Source organism: Balaenoptera borealis (genome assembly GCF_965194805.1).
Source record: "Balaenoptera borealis genome assembly, chromosome: 8".
In the NCBI taxonomy this organism is placed as follows: Eukaryota; Metazoa; Chordata; class Mammalia; order Artiodactyla; family Balaenopteridae; genus Balaenoptera; species Balaenoptera borealis.
Window position 1 is genome coordinate 1381017 of NC_138865.1, and position 13054 is coordinate 1394070.

Here is a 13054-nt window from a genome sequence, read left to right on the forward strand (position 1 = left end):
AATTGTGAGGCAGTTACATTTCATTACAGAAATAAAAGTCATTAGGTAATTTAGGCCAGTACTGTAAATGATTTAGTTTGTAACAATCAGGTTGCTTTCTCCCAATTATTACTTCCAAGTAATTGTACTTGAATGAATAGAAATTTTCTCCCTTTCTATTCATTCAAGTACAATTATTTGGAAGTAATTAATACTATATTCTGTGTGCCATGTATGGTTTTTATATTAACATTTATATGCCAATGTATAGAAATAAACATTTATAGAATATTTAAATTATATTTCAGGGATTATTAAAAGTTACCAATGATAACAAGCTTTTAAAGAAATGCAATGATTTGCCATGCTTCTGGAGCAGATAAAGAATACCAGAGATTAAAAAAGAAAAAAACATCAGAGATTTAAAAGCTGGATTGGAGCAAACCTGAAAATTCACTTTAAGTATTTTGATCAGCTATTTCAGGGACAGATGTTAGGTTTTACATATTATCTCAGCAAGTTTTGATGATAAAATGGTTTTACATAATCAATACTATTATATTTTAGACCAATCATTTATATTCTTAAGATATATGGTCCAAATGGTAAAAATTTGGTATTAAAGAGACCAATATTTGAGGTTAAGTTCGTCTGTTTAATCTCCATTCTGGGTCTGGCGTCCTTAAGCAAAAGATAAGCTCTTCCATGGGCAGGAAAGCGAAAGTCCTCATATCACAGTGCAGATAATTACTGACTGGGTGGCTTCTTAAAAACAGACCCCCAGGCCCTCTGCTCAGCAGTTCTGATTCAATATACATGACATCTGAATTTACCCCCCTGGTATAAATGCATGACTATTTTTGAGAACACCAAAGTAATGTGTTATGTCAGTTACAAAATCTAGAAAATTTAAATATAAATCAAGCAAGAGGCAAGAATTATAGAAAGGTAGGTATATTTCTATAAAAACTAAGCATATGCACTCCTTTAAAATTACTTTCTAGAATTATGGAGTTAGATGATCCTCAATGATTAAGGTAATTTAAGTGAGTCAGTTACATTGGGATGGTAAATTTACCCTTGACGCACGCAAGTATTTTACTATGTGCTTAGCTGTAAAACTGTCTATTGAAAGCAAGCTTAATTAAATGATTTAGGCGAGCCTGGAATTGTTTTGATTTATTTATTAGCCAGATATAAATCCCCATTCAGGAAGATGTTATTATAATTTACTTCTTGGAGCAGAGGAAATTTCACTGCAGTGTTAAAAAACCTTGCCCAAGCCAGGATCTAAACCAGGTATCTCTCTGTCATTGTAACTCAAGCTCTTAGCCACTAAAATATACTGCCTCTTCCAAATATATTGCCCTGATTCTTCTAGTGAAATTGTTAGCTGCTGTTGTCCTGTTTTGTCATCAACTGATCCCCCCTTTTTTGTACAGAAGCATTATATTTACTATAGATTCCTTTATTGGGTTACACCCTTCCTTTTTGCCTCTAAGGAAACTTTAGTCCTATTCCTTTTCCTTTCCTTTTGACAGCTTTCCTATTTCTACCATATTTATTGACTAACAGAAAAAAGTTAAGCAGAGGCGTATCACAAGCAATATAACATATGGAATGCATATTCAGAACGTGAATTAACATTCTCTATTACATAGAGAGAAACTATTACTATTAAAATTTCCTGAGTCTCTACTAAACTTCAGGAGCTTTGCGTGCCTTGTCTAATTTAATAGTCACAGAAAATCTTTTTACAAAAATACCATTGAACATGCAAGAGTTTTGCCATTCTTCTTGGAGCCTCCAGATACTCTCTGCTCAGTGGTTTTACATGTATTATTTTTAGGCTTCACAATCTTCAAGGAAAGTATTATCATCCCCATTTTCCATATGAATATACTGAGGCTTAGACAAGTTAAATAATTTTCCCAGCAGAAAGAGGTCAAACACGCCTAAGTGTGATTATCCTACATAATATAGACTTTACGTTATGAAGGAAAGAGCAGATCCTTTGTGAGCCCAATTAAGAGAGAAAATGAGCACCAGTATCTTCACAAAGATGCTCTTACTCATAAATGTGCCCCCAGAATGACTCAAGAACAGTCCAACATCAGCAGCTGAGGCAACATCCAGCATGGGCAGCAAGACATCCTGCATTTTAGCCCAACGAATATGAAGTAACTGCGCTGCTGCTTAGGTGTGAATGGCAGGTGATGAAGGCAGACACTCAGTAAATCTGAAGCAAATTCCAGGCTTTCAATCCAGGAGGGATTGCAGGCTGAGCAGACCTCCCATGGAGGCAGAAGCTGTTGAGAGGCAAGATCTTTACTTTTTAAATTTTTATTGGAGTATAGCTGATTTAAAAGCAAGATCATTTTTAAAGCAGGTTTTTCCTACTGAAAGGGATTCCTGGGAGAAACATTCCAACCAAGAAATCTGATTTTGATTGCTTATCTGCAATACGACTTACTGAACAAATATTAATAAAAGGTTATTCATACTGTAGATTGCTTTTTACTATCACAAGACTGCATTGTCTGAACTTTACACGCTAGGATTCAACAAAAGTTATGAATCATACTGGTTAGGGCCTCCACTTTAACTGAAGCTTCTGTTGAACCAATACGTATTAGATTGGAAAATTAAATGCAGTCACTTTTTCCTAGTTGTGATATGTAAGCATGTTTGTTAAAATTTTATAACTCCCCTTTAACAGCTATAGATTGCTTTTGTGGTAAGGGCTGGGCAAACATGACTGTAGAATAATAATTTAACAAGCACTCAGGGCCAGCTTTACCCTGAGGATCCATGACTGAGGACAATGTACTCAATCTTTCTGCATCTCAACTTTCCTACCTGTAAAATGGGTGTTATCATAGCACCTGTATTAGAAGAGTCTCTTGAGAATTAAGTGGCAGGTAAAACACCAAGAAGACCAGGAGCATAAATAGCACCTGGAAAGGTGAACTATTATTAACAGCTTTATTAAGTAGTTGTGCCAAAGCGTGAACCCAGCTAATGCAAAAGCCCTGGCTTTCAACAGCCCGATACACTGCTTCCGGAAGGGAGGTTGAGTTTGCACCCATTACACATATTCATAGATACATATATATGTGTATTCATATAGATGTGTGTGATTGCTCCTACACATGTTCATAGAGACATATATATATGTATATTCATATATGTGTGTGTGATTATTTGTAACATTTATGCATAAATTTGAATAATATCAAAAGTTTCATGGGTGGAAATATATTCTCTTAAACTCAACATAACATTTACTTATAAATAGTTTCTACCATGCTAAAAAATTTCACAATCCTACTTCCCGCATCAGTTATTGCCGAATTCTCTTTTTTATGGCAAAAGGCCTCATTACAACATATTGAACTCATTGTATCCAATTCCTTTCCTCCAAATCTCTCTGCCTCCATCCTAACTGGGCTTTCACCCAAAGCCCCTCCGCCTGAAGGGTCCGACAGAGGTAAGCAGCGACCTCCACGTTCCTGACCCCATATCCGACTCTCATGCCTTTTCATGCTAGATATGAGTGTGGTCTGACACAGTCTCCTTTGCCAGGAAAGCTTCAGGGCTAAATTCTGGAAACTTTTCTCTTTCCAACTTATAGCCACTCCTTTGGTCATTGCACCCAATCTGACGGTTTTAATTACAACGTACACACAGAGTCTTCTTTGAATATGTACCTCAACCCAGCATCTATGCCCAAACCCCAGACTCGTATAACCAGGTGTCTACACAGGAAGTGAAAACTCTATCCTCCTTTTAGATCAAAGGGGGGAAAAAAAAAGTAAAAACTTAAAAATCGGAGTTATCCCTGATTCCTCTGTCTCTCTCATACCTTACAAATGATCCATCAGCAAAACCTTTTGGCTCTACACATTCACAGTATTCATCATATGACCACCTCCCATCACTCCCTCTCCAACTGCCCTGGTCCACACCAGCAATATCATCATTTGCCGACTTCATGCAATAGCCTCCTACCTGGTCCCCTGCTCCTATCTTTGCTCTAGCTTCTATGTCTTGGGGACACAACAGTGAGAATGATCGTCAAAAACATGCATTCTATTGACACATTGATGATGGTGTAGGAGCCATCATCATCCTGGAGTGAGTGAGAGTAGGAGGTAAAAACATTAAAGAGGAGCTTGTGAACAAGCTTTTGGTCCTGGTTTACCAGTTCTTAAGAGTATTTACCATGACGGGAGGAAGAAGAAGGCTTCAGTGTGTAGGGTCATTTCCATTTTCCAAAGTGCTCACAGTATACGGATCACAGGGTCTATGGAAGATACGACACCTTTCTAACATACCTCTCTGGAAATGCTGACTTGTTTTAAATGCTAGAGGTTTCCAGATTTTGACGTTATACGTCTACTCACATTAATACATTGTGCTCATTTCAATAAGCATTACGGCAAAGCCAGAACCCGCTGCAAATGTAAACAGCACTGAGGGTTGTAAAACCCAAGGAACAGAAAAAATATGGTTGATGATATTTTAATTTTTTCGAATTAATCAACCCATTTAAACAGTACAAGAAGAATGCCATTGGATTATCACAAATCACTTTCAAAAACTGTACTTCTTTTGTTAAGTCACGAGGTTAAAGACTGAAGAAATGATGTTGGAGCAATGAGGCTCAGAGTGATTTTAATGAGTCACGCGCTCCTGGGATGAGGGGAAATGGGGAAAGCAGACAGAGAGACACCATTTAGAGGGTGTTACTTGCTGATTTTTCATTACTGGAGCACCACCTCTAGACCAACACCCAGCCCTCTATCTACCACAGATTTCTGCTATCAGCACAAATTCCTTGTAATCATTCACCAAAAAAGAAAGGATTATGGGAATATTTTTAAGTCTTTCAGAGTTCACACTGTCAATCTCCCTGCCTCAGCCTCTTTCGAATTGCCTCCAGGAACTCCTAAAACCCTGCTTATAGTTTGCTGACATGCCTTTCTCATCCAGGGATTAGAAAAGACTGCTTCTTAAGACCCATCTTCTTCGCCCGCATCCCATCTTATCACAACACGGAGTTGTGACTATATTCTTTCTCTATTATACTTTGATGTATATCCTTCAGACATTCTGGTAATTATGCTCAAAGGAACCAGGAAAATAAAATGTTAACAGACTGTGACATGTATCACGTACAAAACACAAAAGTAATTCTAGGCTATTTGTGCATAAGATACCGTGTTTTACATTGTCCTGCTACGGAGAAAGTGGGAATCAATTTCACTCACAGGCTACTTTGGATTGTCTTTTCATCTTTATTTTCTGGCAGTCTGTAATAAAGCAACTGAATATCAATGTACTTTATCATCCTATCTCTCAATTGCAATATTTGTACTACTTTATTTTTAAATGAGTGAGAATTGATAGCATGGCAGAAATATTTTTTCAAGTTACTAACAAAAAGCACTTTAACCCCAGCAGACACATTGTTCTTAGAAATGTGCATTAGTAATGGCTTAAAAAATATATGAATCCTATTGTATTTTATAGTTAGATGACTCTTGTGTTCTTGTCATCACTACAATATTAATCTGCTTGAATTATTGTTCAATTCTTGAGAGATATTGAATATATGTACACATTCTGCTAAGCTTTCATTTAGTTGCCAGTCTCAAAATGTTGTTTTAAAGGGTAAATAAAAAAACAGACAAGGGTGCTGAAAGATAGAGACACTGGCACCTGGGGCCACACACCTTCTGTGTACCTTTGATCACCTGTTTACCGACTACTGTGTGTTTAATCAAGCATGTAACTCATAAAAAATAAATTAAAAAAAGCAAATATTCATAGCGAGTACAGTAGTCCTTTCAAAGCAAAAAAGGGTCAGATTTGTGAACCCTCAATGACATGTCAATTACTGGTTTTGAAATGGGAATTTTTGGTGCAAACACGGTCACAACTGAACATACAGCAACTTAATTGCCAGTAGAAGCTCCTAGAGATCTCAGTCCCCTGCAGCCCGTATTCTGTGTTATTCCAGACACTGCATGATAGGGTGACCATGTACAGATATGCAAAGTCTTCCTTCAAGGAGCTGATTTCTTGATTTAGTGGACTTGGTCTTTTTCTTATATATAATAATACTGATTTGGAGTAACTTGAATGCTTCAAAGATAGAAATGGTTTTGGAAAATGTTACTATAGTTATTTAGCAGAGGGAAATAAGTACAAATAGTAACCCTGTCAGGGAGGAAGAAATTTTCCTCTATCCATCTAGGTTCTTCCGGCTGGTCTAAGAATTAAACAGACATGAGACAGATGAACAGGAGAAAATCACACAAAAGTTGAAAAGCAGGTATACATGGGAGAGACCCAGGAAAACTGAGTCACTTGCCAAAATGGCTGAAACCCTCTGCTTAAACAACACCTTCAAAGATAAAAGAGAATGTTGGGGGGTAGGGGTTGGGAACTCAAAGGGGAGGAAGGCAATTCACATGGAGACAGAAAAGCACACGTTTGATAAACACATGTCTGCTGGGCCAGCAGAGACAAGGGGCACAGAAGGGATTTTAACAGACTTTGCAGGTCCCTCCCTGTCTACACACTTGGTTCATATTAAAGTTACCTATGGTGATGGTTCTCTCTCTCTCCCTCTCTCTCTAGCTACCTATCATCTACCTTCATATTGATACATCCAATCTAATTCAGCCCCACATTTTAACCTTCACCATTACATATTCTTTCTCACACGATAAAAACGTTAACTCTCAATACCTAAAATACATGTGCTCATTTGTTTAACTCTATCGTACATGTGCATGTAGTTTAGAGTGTGCTAAGCCATAGCCCTGTGAGAAAGGAGAGGACACTGTCTGGGTTCTTTCCATCCTTACCTTTACAGTCTCCCGACAAACACTGTTTTGTGAAGTTACTTAGGGCGCGTCCCTTCTCCCAGCCCACTTAACTGTGGCTACAAGGTTCACGTGTAACTTAGATTTGTTTGCTACAATCTGCATTCCCTGTCGGGTACGTGTGGTAAAATGTGTTCTTTGTGGTATATACACTTGTAAGAGTTTTGAGTCATGTATCTGATCCATTTCCTTATAGAGACTTCCATCACCCCAAACATCCTCCACACTCCCGGTTTGCAGTCAACCAACACCCCAGCCCTCAAACCTGGCAAACACTGATCTGTTTACCTTTTCTCTAGTTCTACCTTTTCTCTAGTTCTACCTTTTCCAGATTGTCATATAAATGGAATCACAGACTATAAACCCGTCTGGAAATGGCTTCTTTCACTTGGTGGGGTGCATTTAACAGTTATCCAAGTTGCTGCATGAATCACTAGCTGTCTTTTTATGGCTGAAAAGCAGTCTTGAATGAGTATACCACCGTCTGTTTATCCATTCAGCTTGAAGGACAAATGGCTTGTTTCCAACTTTTGATAATTACAAGCAAAGCTTCTAAGAACACTCAAGTTAAGGTTTTTGAGTAAAGTTCCTATTGCTTTAGACAAATATCTAGGGGTCGGATTGCTAGGTTATATGCTAAGACTGTGTTTAAACTTTATAAGAAATTGCCCAATTGTTATTCCAAAGTGGCCCACAATTTTGCATTCCGACCAGCAACGTATGTAGCAGTATCTCGCTGTAGTTTTACTTTGCATTTTTTAATGTAAATGATATCTGTAGTTTTTCATATGCTTATTTATTATACCTTCATTGGAAATGTGTCTGTTTATAATGCTTATCTATTTTCTAAATTGGTTTTTTTGTTTGTTTATTTTTTATTGGTCTTTATATATTTTAGATAAAAGGGCTTCATGAAAAATGTGATTTACAAATATTTTCTCTCATTCTGCGACTTGTCTTTTCATTTTTTAACAACATTTTTCATAGAGCCAAAGTTTTCAATTGTGGTGAAGTTCAATTTATTTTTTTTTCTTTATAGATTGTATTTTTGTTGTCATGTCTAAAAATTTTTGACTAACCCAAAGTCATGCAGATTTTCTCCTATATTTTCTTCCAGATATTTCACACAGTTAACATTTCTATTTAGGTCTATGATCAATTTGGGGTTAATTTTTGTATAAGCTATGAGGTATAGGTCAAGCTTAATTTTTTTTTTCATATGTTCAGTTTTTATAGCCCCATTTCTTGGAAAAACTATTCTTTCTCCATTGAATTGCTTTTACAACTTTGTCAAAAATTATGTATTTATATGGATCTATTGCTAGACTCTCTATTCTGTTCCACTGATCTTATTTTCTAGAACATTAGCCAATACCACAATCTCATTATTACTGTGACTTCATAATAATTCTTAAAATCAATTAGCATTATTCCTTTGTTTTTCTTTTTCAAATCTGTTTCAGCTGTTCTAATTCCTTTGACTTCCAGTATGATGAAATAAATTGATTGATTTTTGAATGTCAAATCAGCCTTGCATTCTTGGAATAAACCTCACTTGGTCATGCTACTTATTCTTTTTATATGTTGCTGCATTGGAATTTCTTATATTAGATTGGGCATTTTTGCATCTATGTTAATAAGTGTTACCGTTCTGTAATTTTCTTTTCTTGTAACAGTTTTGCTTTGGTATTAGTGCAATTTTGGCTCCATGAAATTAGTTAGAAAGTGTTCTCTTCTATTTCTTATGAGACTTTGTAAGATTGGTCATTATTTATTCCTTGAATGGTTGGTAAAAATCTCCAGTGAAACTAAGTACCTGAAATACTTCTTGTTGATGTAATGCTAACTATGAATTCGATTTCCTCAAGAGATATGAGGCTATTTGGGTTATTTGTTTTTCTTGAGTGAATCTTGATAGTTTCCATCTGCCAAGGAATTTAAATTGTCATATTTATGGGCATAGAATTGTTCTTAGCATTCCTTTTGGTAGGGATGTGTCAGCTATTTTCATATTTACGGTTTGTATCTTCTCTGTTTTTCTTTGTCAGTCTGGCTGGAGTTTTATCAGTTTTATTGTTGTTCAAAAAGCAAGCTTATGACTTCCTTTATTTTATTGTTCTCTTTTTAATTTTACTGATTTCTACTCTTGTCTTTATCACCTCCTACCTTCTGCTGGCTTTGAGTGTAATTTCCCATTATTTTTCTAATTTCTTATGGTGAAAGGTTAAATTTTTAATGTGAGAACTTTTTTTCTAATATATGCATTTAATGCTATAATTGTTCCTTTAAGCACTGAAAGAAATTGAGTATCATAAATGCCAGACTTCCATAATGAATGTAGATGGTTGACCATTTCTCTTGCCTGGTTTTGATCAGAAAAAGTCCGTAAAGTCTTGAAAACTGTTATACTCTGTGATCAACTTGTTAATGTTGCACAGTAGAAACAATTATAGATCAACAATTTTTAAAGCATTTATTATGAATTTCTAATATATATGAGAAACAGAAAATAAATACAACTGTGAAAATTTAAAAGACTAAAAATTTTAATTTTACAACTCAATGAAATTAGCATTTCTAATTTTATAGAAAATTGATTCTTGAAAATGGTAGCATCCCCTGAAACTCTCAGAAGAAGAATCAAGACCTAAGTGGGGTTACAGGTTGAAGTTAATGGTGATAATGAGGAAGAAGAGGAATAGAATTAATAATAACTACTACTGATTGACATGATGCCTCACTATTCTTCATAAATAACTCAAGTAAACAAAGTACCTGTGTAACTCCACAATGCGTAAATCGGCAGTGCTTAAGTAACTTGCTACATTGTACAGCAAGGAACAAAGATGAGTTGAGACCCAGCCAGCCTGACTCTAGCGAGATAGAAAAGTTCACCAACAAGGGAGGTGAGAGAAGTTCCTAACTTTTACTGGCTACCCTTTATTCTTCACAATGTCCAGAGAAGGTCACTATCAGATGTTTCCTGGGTACAGGCTACATGATATTTGTCACAGTGTTTCACAGACTTGATAGACGTTTCCTTTCATGCCCCTCCTCTTTTAATCAGGAACATGGTAAACCATGGAGAATAAAGATGCTTCATATAGAGAGATGGAGAGGTTTTAGTCAGCGGCACAGAACACAGACAATTTCATGGAGTTTCTAGGAAGAGTTAGTCCACGTTAGGTGGGGGGCCTCTTAACTCTTCCCTGAGGGGTCCTCAGAAAAACAAAGTTTACCATGAAATCATCACCATATGAGTATCCCTTTCACATGGACCCCACTGGCGATGGTATAAGCAGATCAATCAAAGGGAAAAAGTATGGATTTACTTGATTACAAATCAAAGATTGAATAATTGAGTTTAATGTAAAATAAAATCAAAGACAAAGCTTTATAATTTGTAGTCAAAATGACTCGTAGTTGGTTGCAGTTTCCATGGTTAGATAGTTCTTTGGGAATGAAGTAAGTACGGATTGAGAAAATCGACAAAGCGGGTAACAGAGCAAAGCAGAATGAAGACTTTCAGTGAAAGATGGGGAGCGAGTCCTAAGAGGTTTTTTAAGTGAATCTCTGACACATTGTTAATTTAACTTTTCTGATTAGATAAATGAATGCACTATTATTTATACTTTATTTAACAGGTACTTTGGGATAAAAACACAATTTTTTTCAGGTAGTTAAATTAAACTTGGACTACTTATCAGAGAGAAAACAATATATACCTTTACTTGATTCCTACTTTGTCCGTTTAAACTCTACAGGGCTAGTTTCCCCTGGGTCCTGTCCTAGTCAGCTCCGGCTGCTGTAAGAAAATTTCATAAGCTGGGGTAGCTAAACCAACATTTGTTTCTCAGAGTTCGAAGGCCTACAATTCCAAGATCAAGGTGCCAGCAGATCCTGGGTCTGCTGAGGACCGTCTTCCCGGCTCACAGGCCTCCTTCCCACTGTGTCCTCACGCGACAGAGACACTCAGCTCTGGCCTCCTCCTCTTATCAGGATATGAACCCCATCATGGGGCCCCCGCCCTCATGACCTCATCCAAATCTAGTCACCTCCCAAAGGCTCCTTCAACCACCATCACACTGGGGATTAGGGCTTCATCGTATGAATCTGGGGGACACAAACATTCTGCACATTAAGAGATCTCATGACTTGGCTTTTGCTCTTAGGTACTTAAATATTCATAAATCACTTCCACTCGCAAAAATGTATAGAAATTAAAAATATCTAGATCTGTGCAAGGTAAAAATTTTGAACATTTTTAAATTTTATTTATTAACTTTTTTATTGAAGTATAGTTGATTTACAATGTTGTGTTAATTACTGCTGTACAGCAAAGTGATTCAGTTATACATATATATACAAATTCTTTGTTTTATATTCTTTTCCATTACGGTTTATCATAGGATATTGAATATAGTTCCCTGTGCTATACAGTAGGACCTTGTTTATCCATTCTATATATAAAAGCAACATTTCTTCTTAATTAAAGCATCTCTCCCTCACCTGCTCCTGCCAGCTTCGGGTCAAAACCCTGCATTAGTAAAGAGGGTGAGACTGAGCTTTTTATCCTTCTGTGGGTGGCCCCCTCCACCTGTGAGTCCCCTGACTGAGGCATCCAACACCCCCAGGATTGGGGAAGAGTGTGTACATGGGGGAAAAGTTCAGGAACGTCTTGGGTCTTACTTAACAGGTATTTTAGTCACTGATGCTCTGTGGCCATAGAAGATGTCTCTTTGGAACCACTGTGCATTTACAGGACACCTCTCACGGGCAGGAATGTTCTCCTGAAGTTTATTTATCCGTCTGTTCTCAGAGCTCCTATTACTCTCCCTGAAGAAAGATTTGGAGCCAGATCCCTTCAAAATGACTTGTGACGAACGTGTCCTACTTTGGGGCTCTCACTGGGTCCCCAGTAAATACGCACACGCGCTACATCCCCACTAGCTCTGGGATGGAATAAACACTTGGAGTTGAGGCATCCCCAGTAAAGCCGCCCTCCTCACATTGGGCAGCTGCTTAGCCAGAGTCTCGGCTTTAGCCTTATTTGCAGTGTGTGTCACTGGGTCCCCAGAACTCTGTGGACATATTCAAGTTCTCCAGGCAGCCCCCTTGTTGAAGACACCCCCGCCCTGTACCCTTCACCCCAGTTCCCATGGCAGCACAGGAAGGTCTCAGAACACCATCACGTCGACCCAAATACTCCCACCTATAATTTCAGAGCCGCTTCACCTCCTCCAGGTTGCTGAGTGGCTAAGAGTTACAAAACTGGTTTCTAGAACCTTCTTTGCAACCTCCACCCAGGTGGTCCACCCTTCACTTTGGAGTGTGGATGCCGTTGGCAGCCACTGTTTTGCCAGAAAATTAGAGCCTCAGAGAAACTGAACTATGAAGGGACCAAAGTTAAAATCCTACTACAGTGTTATATAAACATCTTGACTGTTTGCCACTTTTTCCCTATTGTTTGTCTATCAGATGAATCTCTCTACCAATCTTCACTTTCCAGAAAGAAGATTAATATATGTCTCATGTGGTGCAACCCATAACTGATTCCCATCTAACACACCCATATTTTATTTGGTAGATATTTTCCCTTTAATATAAGACACCATATGAATGTTGACAGATTTTGGTCTCCTCAGCACGTGTTCTCAGGTTTTGTAAATTATTTGAATACTAGTACTGCTTTACCTCTTACCCTTACATTTCTGTAGCTATTACATTTTTTAAATGAAGAAACGTAACATAAAAGCATGTCAAATGCAATTTACAGCAGATTATGGCACTGTACTTAAGTGCATACTAGGAAAATTACAGGTGCATTACCAACGCTTCAAAGTGTAAAAGTAACCAATTGAGTATTACTTTAAAAAATAAAAGGACTGGATTCCCCCCTTGAGTAAGTGACTATCATTTCCTGAATGTATCCTGGTATCATTGTGGGGTTTGACAAATAGCTGACAGATTACTTTGAAGATTAAAAAAAGGGGGACACCTTTACCATATAATCAGATGACCATCAATATTTTCTGAATTTTTCCCTTCCTAAACATTTGATGACTTCTGAGATCTATTCTTCACAATGAGGTCACTTCTTAATTGCTATTTATCAGAACCTTCATCAACTTTTACAAGTAAAAGCATAACAAAGTGTAAATCCAAGAACCCAGGTACTC

General features: G+C 37.3%; 1 protein-coding gene and 1 long non-coding RNA gene across 2 annotated transcripts in view; one reads left to right on the top strand and one right to left on the bottom strand.

Moving 5' to 3' along the window:
* Nucleotides 1-13054, bottom strand: part of LOC309633381 — a 364347-nt gene that overhangs the window by 320866 nt on the left and 30427 nt on the right. The window lies entirely within an intron of this gene.
* Nucleotides 1-13054, top strand: part of ANXA10 (annexin A10) — a 70124-nt gene that overhangs the window by 2617 nt on the left and 54453 nt on the right. The gene's annotated exons all lie outside the window — the stretch shown is intronic.